An 11,889-nucleotide genomic window follows, 5' to 3' on the forward strand; every position below is an offset into this window, starting at 1 on the left:
CCCAGTGGGACTCTTCCAGGCATAGAAATCTCTGCTGGGTTTATCCATTTGGTGGAACTAATGGGAACAAATTTCAAAGATATAAATATATAATTGTTTGTGATTGACTAAATACCTAAAACCAGCACATAGATCCAGTTGTAAATACTAGAAACACTGCCTGATTTAGAAACATAAGAATAACCCAAACATTTCTCAAATGCACAGTTTTAACTTTGCTCAGATCTCTGTTTTGTGGTTTATTCTTCAGCGTTCAAGGTGGATGTATGAGATTTCATTTCAAGTTTTAACTTAATGGCTTCACTTAAGAAACAGGAGAAAGGGAAAGTTATATGAATTAAACATTACATATGATTTGGTGAAGTACTTTCAGGAATTCCATAAGCAAGGGTAAAAAAACCCCAAACCCCCCACAACTGCACAGAGTTAGTAGCAACAACGAATAGTGCAGTTACCATCTAAAAGTACACACTTTTCACTCAGTCTTGGCTGGTGAAATGTAGAAGCTTAATGTGGATTACACTTTTTAAATCTTTCAACATCAAAAAATAGAAGAGATGTAGTGTGTTTTTATTTCAGAGTACTTAGCATGCAATCTCAAGATAAATGGGAGAGACTGATTGTGTTTGTACCTGTGCCAGATGTTGTCGTTAGATATTGCTGTTTTGTTTCATCAGCCAGATGAACTTACCCAGGTACATTGATCAGATACCTACATTTAAAAGAACACACTGTCAAATTAGTGGATAGAAAGAGCACATTATGAGAGACAAATTATCTGGCGAAAGATTTAAAGACTGACTCACTTGTGTTTTGTTTCATTAAATGTGGGGTAGTCCCCTTTCATTTTCCATTCAGTGCGAACGTTCATGGGCTCCATTACAGTATCAGCCTTGTAGCAAACTAACTGGCTTGGGATACACATGAACCTCCTTGGAAAAAATACAGCTCCCCTTCTTACAGATGCTAGATTACCTTAAAATGTGGGGCCTGGGCTAGGCAACCTCACTGGCCTTCGTGGAGAGACTTCTGTCTACTCCAGTAGGTCTCATGGCTGCAAAGTCACCTGATGCACTGCAGGAGTCTTCCCAGGTGGCCAGGCTGGTGGCTGCTTCTCCAAAGGGGAGGGCTTGGGATGGGGAGGGCATGCATCCACCTCTCCAAAGGACACAGAATATATTCTAAAGAGGAAAACACAAAAAGCTCTAGGAAAACTATCCTGACATTGTCTTTCCTCTCCTCCCTCTTAGATACTCTTGGAAGATAATCTTGATTCTTGCACTTAGGGCCAAGGGAGAAGCTCATGGTGAAGGGGCGAGGATCAGGCTGGAAAGTGAGCACACATGAGTTAGGGAGATCCAGAGGAGCAGAAAAAAGATGAAAATGGGTTAGAAAAAGCTTCAGGAGTTAAAACTGTCAGGTTTTAATCTTTACTTTGGTAACACTGGGTAATGTTATTATTCAGGTTGGCTAAAAGCCCTTCCTCTTCAAGAGTTTGTCAAAGATTACTTTTATTAAAAAATGTAAACAAAATACACTCTAAACACTTTGTGCTTTGTGTCTTTTAAGTCTTTGTCTTAGTGGTAATTTCTTGCTGTCTTAATTATTATACACTAAGCGTTTCTAGACAGAAAATACTTCTGCTTTCTACTTGATACCTGTATGATATCCATCTATGTCTGTCTATGTATGTATTCATATATATGTACAGAATCCAGTGGACCCTGGAGCCCACTTCCAACCTGCACAGCAAGAGTGGGCCATTGCAGGCCCAGGCAAGAATTACACAACTCGGGCACCTCTGTGCATTTTCATCTCAGTGGCAAGTGCTGAAAGGCACTTGCCTGATGTTGTGAGGAAGTCCCAAGGCGGGGTGCCTTGGGAGAACCATCTGGCTGTAACTGAGGTTTTTCCCCACATATGTGGTTGCCTGCTTGCTGCCCTCTAAGTAGAAAAACATTACTACTTTGGTGCAATATCATGGTCAAAGAGCACAACAGGTCATTATGTGCTTCAGTTGCATGCTGAGGCCATGCTTACTTTCAAGCCCCACACCTTATGTCTCTTGAAGCTAAGCAAGCAGGCATGGAGAGGGTTCACAGCAGGCTTTCACCCAGTAGCAACCCAGTGTTACTAGTCTTATTCTTAGCCTTATTAGCCCTCTTGGTCATCCGTATACTAGAGCACTAGTGCGTGCTCCTTGCTGTGAGGGGTCCTGGCAAACAGGTCACTCATCATGCTGAGTAGGAGCACCCCAAATCTTGGCAGTACCCAGACAGCTGCCATTCCAAAGCCAGACTTCATGGCTCAAACTCACACTTTGTAGAGAAAGTGCTCCCTATAAATTGTCAGCTTTGAAACCAAACACTTCCACACCTAGCCTACACTGTAAATCAAGCTTTGGTGCTACTTTCCAGTCAGCTCCATTACACAAGTAGTCTGATTTAGTTTTACGGCAGAGATGTATTTCAGCTAAAATGGTATTTTTATGTGGAGTGGGGGATAAACATGACTATTTTATTCATGAACTGAAAGGCTATGAGATGGTAAGAGACAGGCATAGGGAGTTGCGGGTGCAGTACCAAATCCCCACCTGGCTGTCTCAGTACCCGGGCTTGGTGCCTGGATTCACTTATGTTCATATCTGCAGCAGCACCACAACATATCAGAACCTCCCATGAAAGCTTTCACTCCTCATATCCAAAAAGACATTTCCATTAATGCATGCGAAATTTTGCCCTAGGTCTTTTGAAAGTGAAAAGAGCAAACCCCCAAAACTACTGTACCATCCTTGGTCCCCAGAAATGTTAATTTATCATTAAAATTATTGAATGGCTGAGATGCATTATTACAAACTTGAAGTATTTCCTTTGATTGTTTAAAAATCTCTGTTTTAATTTAAGTCATCTATTTTTTTTCCCTTTACAGTTTTGAATGCTGCATCTTACCATATGTGAAACATTTCTTAAAGGTGTCAAAGTGACTTGTCATGGGTTTGGAATGAGAACTAAATTAAATGTCCATACTGTAACATACTTATATAAATAATGAGATATTCCAGTATAAACCATTCATTTGGCAGTCATTTCTACATCAGCAAGTACTAAGTGCTATAGAATTCCTGCCTAACTTTGACACATGCAGAGAAAATCAGGAAGGAAAATGTGTGTGTTTAGAATTTTATAGAAAAAGACAGCCCCTTGTAGTCCATTGCCATGAAAGTATTTCTAGCTTTTTTGGAAATAGTGCAAGAGGTTTAACAAAATACTCTGGATTCACAGCAGAATGCTGGAGCATTCAGCTGCCTCCCACTGCACTCCCAAACTTGTTTCTGTAACTTAGAAACAGAGAGGGTGGAAATGGATAACAAAGTCATTAATGAGCGCCAAGAATGATTTATTATGGGTGATATAGTGTCACTGCTTTTAAGAAAAAATACATTAAATAAAAATTCTTCATAAAATGAAAAATCTTTCCTATTGAACACTGCGCAGAATTTGCTTTATTAGTGTATTATATCACCACATTGCGAGGTCTGGCATTTCTCATCCAAATGATGTTTCAGAGTACTAGCAAGGCTTGTGGGCTGCAGTACAAACCATGTTAGGAATAGTGCTTTTAAAGAAACACAACAGTAGCAAAACCCCTTTTGCTAGGGCTCTGGAAATAGTTAGCACTGGAGGACCCTTTTATCTTGCATCAGCTTCACAAACTTGCATCGCACCAGGCTAACAACAATCAAAAATTGATAATAGAAATTTAGTTCCAAACTGTCCAAACCTAACTGCTTTAAGCCAGTTTTTATGTTACAGGTCTTTCTCACTCAAAGATCCATGCACACATGCTTTGAGAGCTTGAGCGGTAAATAAACCTTGTCTTCTAGATGAATTTTATCTCCAGAGAAAAGGCATCCGGTATCTATTAAAATGGCATCCCAATTTGTTGGCAGCAGGCCTAGGAACTGATCCTGCACCTACTGAAGAGCATGCCCCAGACCCCCAGGCTGACAGAGGTGTAATGTCTGGCCCAAAGCGACCACAGACCTTTCTCACTAGTAAAGACACCAGACATGCTGGCTGGGACGTGAGAGCAAGCTTTTGCTGGCATCAGGCATAGAGTAGCTGTCTGTCTATCTGTGTTTATATTTGCACATGATTCATATCCAAAAACTTTAACCAATGCCTAGAATGATCTCTGAAATCTGTCTAGATTACAAAATAAATAAATAACCCACTCCAATATTTGTCTATGCCTCAGTGACTTAAAAGATTAAAATAATTTGGCATATGATGGAATCAAAGTTCATAAATGTAGCTAATAGCGTGTAGCTTTTCAGATTGCTTCATGTAAATGCAGAAGTGTTTCCAAGTAATTTACAGGTGCATTGTAGTTGCTTCAAAACCATGGTTAGTTTTTGAAATCACAAGCTTTCAACCAATAATTTGATCTAGTGTCAATCTTCATTTAATCATGCAAAATAAGATAATTTTATGTTCTTATTGCAACCGATAGCTGAATTTATGGGCAGGGAGCACAAGCCTTCTACTGCACTCTTCACAACTGTGTCCTCAGCCTGTCATGAAGAGAAAAAATCTCCCTGTAGTGGAATTTGGGGAGCAGCAGAGCCCTAGCAAGGGTAGTGGTGTGCCCACGCCACCCACCCGTGGTCTGGGTTGCACCTGTAGCACACAGGAGTGCACGAGGCCACCAGGTACCCCAGGTGACTCAAGAGTGCAATAAAGAGGAATTTCACTAGTTGTTAAATTGGACTCAAGAGGTACTTTGGGATAGGAGATATTAGCTTCTTACATTCTCTTTGGCGTCCTTAACGCACCCTTGCAATAACACAGCAGGATTTTTTCCCCTCCATCTGCTAGGGATAATTTACTGAGAGTTCATTGCTCACTTGGCCGTGGGTTGTATAGATTTCATTAATTAAACATCTATTTCTGTAAGGATTATAGATCTGTATGAAGCAAAAAAGTTGCTATGAGCTTTTTGCTTAAAATCCTCGCAGGCAATCTCACTAAGTTTTCCCTGATCTGAATGAACTCTGTTCCTATGGCTTAAGAATATGTATCAATAACTCAAGGGTACAAATGTGTCAAGGGGTTGCAATTATCCTCAAAACAAACATTGCAAAAAAAAGACACAAGCTAAACCATAGAAAAACATGGTTAAGGCACTCCAATTTACCTTGTCGAATAGTGACTCCATTGCATAATGATATATTTATGATGAGTGCATAGCAGAGTTTGAAGTCTTATTTTTTAAAAACTGCTTAGCTTTCACCTTTCTTTTTTTTTTTTCCCCTTAATAGTGTCATGACTGAGGGTGGAATTAAAACACAACTGGAGCCATATTGCACAATCAGGTTTTAAGCAGATTTGTCACAGAACATTGTACATCCAACAGCCTCATGGAAAAAACCCTCTGAGCTCCTGCTGCCCACTCCGCACTAAACTGCATGGAGACACCAAGTGGTACAGCTGTGGAAAGGGATTTCAGTGGGTACCGAAGCACTTAGGACCGCTGCTCCACTGTCACTTCAACATTGGCCAGGAGGTTCCTGTTTCAGAGGCTGTTGAGATGTGAGATGAATAGGGGAAAGCTGATTATGTATTGGCTACTGATTCCAGGACTGCAGGGAGGTAAAAGTCAAGTAAATGTCATTATTTTATTACAGTATGATAGTCTTTTTAATATATTACACTCTGAAGACTTTTGCAAGTCCCAGAGCAATATTGTGATATGTTAATTTGAAAAAAATGCATTGTAAGAGATTTCATGGAAATCTAATATTTTCTAGCGTTAGCATTTCTATTTTTATGCTGCCCTGCTTTCCCCCAACATTTTATATCTCCATTAATTTTAATTAGGCTCTCACTGGATTTCAAGTACAGTTGAAGTACAGAAATGGGAAAGGTTCCTTGCCAAGATTGACCAACATGTGGCAGAGATACACAGTCCCACATCCTCCCACCCTTCATGTCTAAAGGTTTGTGTTTTCAATCCAACACATACAGACACACAGAGATTCAAACACTCATGGCATCTGTAGTGTGCTGACAAGTTCTTATATTAATAAGATAGTTATTTATCAAACAGCAACACAGACACCCAAATTTCCCCTTGGCTCTTAATACATTGCATTGTGCTATTTAAAAAATACCGGTGGTGTCAGATTCACAGCGCCAGGAGAATGACACAAAGGGGCACTAAATCAGTGTCACTGGCCCCTGGCAACAGCTGGCAGAGGGAGCAGTGCTCTCCAAGCTGATGAACACAGCCTCACAAGCCAAAGTGACTTTCTGGGGCCATGGGCATCCCGGTCGGCCAGGGAAGCTCTGAGGTGGCTCTTCTAGTGTTGTGGTCAGTTTGACTTCCAGCTGGTCACAGTGTTTGGGAAGAATGAAGGTGGTATTGTATTACCCATGCTCCATGGACCTCGCTTTGGACTGAGCAGGGTCATGCTGGTCAACATGTATGAGCCCTTCATGCATTTGGTGTTCTCACCATAGCTAGACAAACCACTGGCCATGTCCAAATGGAAAATGCACGAGACATTTGTAAGAGAGATACTGTTTCTATCAGAGATGTGGAATATGAGTGGATCCTTAAAATTATGTATGTGTTCTAATTACTAAAAATACATTCTTCTGCATAAAGTGTTGGAAGGAGTTGTTTGCTGCAGCCCCATTCAAGGCCATGTTTGACTGTCATTTTAAAGAGACAAGGCACACTGCTTCTGCCTGAAGCTACGGGGAACTGGCACAATGCCACTTTCACAAGGCTGAACAGGACAGTCTCTGGGCTGTCCCGGGTAGCACTTCAGATCGCTTTTCAGTGCAACTCTGAGGGATATGTGTGTGGGAGGGTGTTACAGGGACGGGACTCCTCCTGACTATGTACCTACCCCTTACCCACCTCTTGTGGGACGGTCCCCTTCTTATTCCCTCAGCTATCCAACAGCACACTTTCTGCAATGTAAATCCCACTCAGAGCACTTCTCTCCTCTTTGCTGGCTAGGGGTAAGCAATGTGGTATTTCCCTCCCCACCACCCTTTCTGTAACACCTGGCCAAGGAAGAGAGAGGAGGCAAAAAGCCTCAGAGCCATGTCCTCTCCCTCCTCTTCTCCCACCACCTGGATGAGGGAGAAGGGGAAATGCTCACAGCCCTGCTCCTCAGCCACATCCTTCCCCAGCCAAGCCTGGGGCAGAGGCTCAGAGTAAGAAGAAATGTGGCTGGGGCTGTAGAGCTGACTTGGCCACTGGGACAAAACTTCTTGCTGTACAAGGTGCTGTATGGGGATGATAGCTCTTTTGGGTGAAGTTGTTTTGGTTTTAATACTATGGAAGTACTGTATGTCCTTGTCTCAGGTGCTGAGAGCTTTCCAAATGCTCTCAGGATCAGCCCTGCCTCTTAGGTAGACCCTAGAGAAGAAGTTTACCATATAGAAATGCAAACTTACTCAATTCCCCACTACTCAAAAGTCCTTGAACGGGATCCAGATGATGCGGGATCATGAGAAAGAGAGACCAAGCCATGGTTACAGTCAGGGTGTGCTCCAAGGTCACTTTTACGCACACAAATATTTACTTCCAAGAGACGCAGATATATACATTCTGCAAGACATCGCATTACTTTCCAGTATTTGTAATTGCCTGATCAGTGTTTGGTTGATCTGATAGCTGCCTGAAGTATAGGTTACAATGAGTTATCACACTTTTCTGGCACGTTGAGTAGAAGGAAAAAGCTGTGAGAGAAATGACCTATAGTCCTCAATTGCATGAACTTGGAACGGCAGACAAGAAGTAGATCCATCATTTCCATCTGCAGAAGGCAGCCATCTTATATCTCTATATCTTTACTGCGGATAAAGGTGAAGTAAACCTCTTGCCTTACAGGAAGCCTTCTGTCCCCTTGGTTCTGAGGATAAGCTCCCCTGGCAGTGTAACAGGCATAACAGTGAAAAAGCAGACTTTTATTAATGCCTCCCAAAGAGAATATGCATTTAATCATATGCTTCATTTTAAGCCTGTGCTTGAACTTCGATCACTTTTTAATATTGGATGTTGACAAAAATGCTTTGTGGGATAAAGCCAGTAATTCATAAACATATTTATAGCTATTATTTCCCAATTGACTCAATTTCCAACTAATTCTTATAGACAAAGAGAAGCACAGGGTTTTCTGTCACTGCTAGGTTTCCACAACAACAAAGGTCTCCCTTCAGTCTCTTTCCAACAAGATTGGGTTGATTAACTATGCTACTGTTTATTTTGCTGTACTTGCCAAGTATATGGCAATGCAGAAATAGGAAAAATTAGCCTAATGTGAATATGTGGACAACAGAGAACGCCAGAACAAATATCATCCCTGAACATGCAACAATTCCCATTTCATTTCAATTCAGGACACCAGTGTTTAAGATGCACCTCCCAGTCAAAAAAAGAAAATGTCAGTTTCTAATTCAAGTTGGCCATTTTGTAACAAAATATGTTGAGAATATTTATCAGCAAATAGTTTTGCTTGAAAAGTAGATTACACTTTTTTTTTTTCCTCAGCAGGGCCAGATTTTCCCAACAGGAATTCTGATGGGAAACGGAAAGATGTGTGTTTGGAAAGGTAAGTATGGAAAGCTGGAGACACAGGATACTTTTGGGACCTTAGGATCTTGTTTTAGGATTAGGATCCAAGAACGAATGTTCAAACTTATACTTGTGTAAAGAATGTAACAGATTTAGGGAAGACAGGCAACTGCAAGACAAGGAAAAGAAATGTTTCTTTCTGCTTCTTCTTTTCAACTTGATGTTGCATGTGGAGAAATACTGAAGAGTGCCAATGAGGGAGGGCAAAGGTGGCGATCTTCCATGCTGGAAAGCCAACTCTCTTCTCACTTTTCCCTTTCTCACTTCCCTTACTGTAATTTTATATACCCGTCAGTAATACTCTAGATATGCACCTGGACACTTTGGCCATGAACCTATCATCATATATGGATGACCTTCAATTTCAGTGAAGCTTTTCTATGGATGCACACAAGGAATTCAGGCAAGCAATGACAGAAAATAGAAATTTCTGCAGCCATTTGCTTTCAGATTGAACAGTGATTCTTTAAATAACAATTAAATCTCTTTTTCTGTTGTAATACCAGTAGCATCCTCAGAAAGTGGGACTGAGATCAGAGCTGAGATTCAGGATGTGTACTGCATAGGCGACATGATTACCTATTTGCTATATATCCCGACCTCACACACACCAAAAATTCTGAACACAGCTATTACAGACAAAGTTGTAGGTAAGAGTTCAGATCAAATCCTAAGAGCCACCACTGGACTTTGAATGGTTTGGAGCAGAGCTTGCAGCCGTATTTCATACTCAGTTCTTACAGCGACAGTGGATCAAATCAAAAGCCTGTTTCACATTTTCTTTGAATTATGAGAGTTCAAAATCCAGATCATAACTTTGCTGTTCAGTGGATATATATTCATTGCCGTTAGTGTTTCTGAATGGATTAACTCAGCCATTGTGGAATACAGATCCTGCAGTTTACTTCGAGGTAAGCATGAGCAGTGTCAGAGCAAACATTTTGGAAATTTTCCAACAGAAAAGGCTCACTCATGGAAACTAAGTGTTCTGTAGAAAAGCTATGAATCTGATGAGTCTATTGAAAGAAATCCAGTAGGCATCTGACCAAAACCTGGCTATTTTGCAGTCAGTTCACCTATCTTCCTTTTCCCTCCCAGACTCTACCAGCCTCCATGGGCTCACACAGCTCCACAGAAGGACTGGGAAAAAGCAAAGGCAGTTTTGGGTTTCTGGAGAGCACATTTTGGACTATAACTCAGAAACTTTCACGCTGACAGTACTTGACTGTACCTCAGTTGAAGTACTGTAGAATTTTTGGATGCATTTTCAACAACAAAGATGAAAATTTCCTCTCAAAATGTCTCTGTTCTGCCATGAGAGGAAATTATTCTTGACAGGTATCTTTGTGTCATTGTGCCAATCCACCACAGCTCTGCCTCAGCGGTCACTCAGTGATGCAGAAGCTCAGTTTCCAGGTCACTGAGGTCTGTGACTGTACCACCAGGATCAGATTCACTGGGGAAGGTGAGCTCAGCATGTCCTCCGGCTTCCCACGACTCACTGGTGGGGAGGGGGCTGTTCAGGTCCTTGGGCTGGGACCAACTCCTCTCCTGATTTATCCTAAGACCAAAGAGGCTTCAAGGGCAGTGTCATAGGGTTGGTTTTTTCTGTGTACCAGATAGAACTGCTCAGCAGAGGCTACCAACTGTGTCACAGACCTCCAGACAGCTATTAGATGGAAATAAACATCGGTGGTTACTGAGACATACTAGATATGACCTCATGACCTAGAAATGGAAGGCTTTCTATAGAAACCATTTACTCAAGCAAAATTATACCACAAGAAGGAATAGGCTTACTTTTCACCATGTCTATTTATTAAAACCATTGCTAACTTGTTCCTTGATATTTTGATTTATGAAGTTTGTGACAAATTGCTTGCTTAATTGAAATATGTCAGGTTTCTAAATACTGAAGTTAATTATCCCTCCTTTTCTAGTGGAGACTGACCTTTAATTGTACAATATTAATCCACATATTGTATGAATTATGCGAAATATCCATTTTGTATGTAGAGAGAGACATGCATGTGTTATTGTAGTGGAGTACAGTTACATAATTATTTTTAATTTAGGATATCAGTTTAATTAAATACTTGCAGAAACCAAGCTTTTTCAGGAAATTTGCAATTACAATCAATTTGAATGTACAGCTACATTAATATGGTGACAAGTCCAATAATAAAACCTAAGTAATTATGGGCAGGTGCTGAACAGATGTGTAAATAGAAGGTCTCTGCATGGAAAATTGTTATATATCATTTTGAAAAGCAAAAGAAACCTGTTATCCATAGCCATTCATATATGCAGTTAAAATCAGTCACAAAAAAGTTAGTTCTTTGAATTTAGATAAATCATTTAAAAATGTGTATGGCACTTACGCTTTCATTTTCTGTTTCTGGAAAGAAAGTCTAGTTGATTGAAGACTGCTGCTCTACTGTACTCAAAGAGTCTGCCGCACTATTGAAATATATTCTTCTGTCAACACATTTATGATGAGTGGGTTTTGAGTTTGTAATGATTTAAGAGTTAAAACAATTCACATTCCATATTACAAATTGAGCTTTATTTAAAGAAGAGGAGATGCTAAGAGTGGTTTAGAGTTGTTTGCTCAAGTTATCAGATTGCCAAAAGCCCAATTTAGCCTCCAAATATTTGGAGAACAATGAAGTTGCATTACTACTGTGAATTGCTTTTAGATAGATTTACAGTGTTCTTTTTTTTTTTTTCAAACCAGTATATTAAAACACACTTTTTCAGGTCTTCTATTTTTGTGTGAGATGTCTTCTTCTGTAATGTGTTAGAAACAATCATATCTGTGAAGTAAGCAATTAAGTTAAACTGAAAAGGTTTCTGTAACAATCATATAGAAATCCCAAGGACAAACTAGCATCTAAGGAAACATGCATGTGAGTCAGCCCCCGGGTGGAATGGGAACCCCTAAGCTGTCTATGGAAGATCACAATGTCTAAAGCAGCCATGTCTGAATGAGGGGCATGTCTAAACTAGACTCTTTCAGGAACTTAGAGGCTTTATTCCAGACTGCAGAGATCTGCCTTCCTCTCCTCAAGGTTCACAGCTCTTAAAATGGATCACAGTGGCCAAGCCAGGCCCTTCTCAAGCAATACTGGAGGAGAAGTAAAGTGCTTTTTCTCATTCTCAGAAATAGTCACTGCAGCTGTTGGCACTATGGAAAGCTGTGAGAGGCAGCTGGAGTTGTACACTATTCTATTCCTT

At 40.6% G+C, this 11,889-nt stretch overlaps 1 long non-coding RNA gene across 1 annotated transcript in view; it reads left to right on the top strand.

The window, feature by feature from the left end:
- The window catches only part of LOC138688599 (uncharacterized), a 25,947-nt gene extending 14,409 nt beyond the window's left edge, over positions 1 to 11,538 (top strand). The window contains exons 5-6 of the long non-coding RNA XR_011327482.1: positions 3,884 to 5,998; positions 8,572 to 11,538. This is a non-coding gene — a long non-coding RNA (uncharacterized lncRNA). The remainder of the gene's footprint in view (positions 1 to 3,883; positions 5,999 to 8,571) is intronic.
- The last annotated feature ends 351 nt before the right edge of the window (positions 11,539 to 11,889 follow it).

This window comes from Haliaeetus albicilla, chromosome 13 (genome assembly GCF_947461875.1).
Source record: "Haliaeetus albicilla chromosome 13, bHalAlb1.1, whole genome shotgun sequence".
Classification (NCBI taxonomy): domain Eukaryota; kingdom Metazoa; phylum Chordata; class Aves; order Accipitriformes; family Accipitridae; genus Haliaeetus; species Haliaeetus albicilla.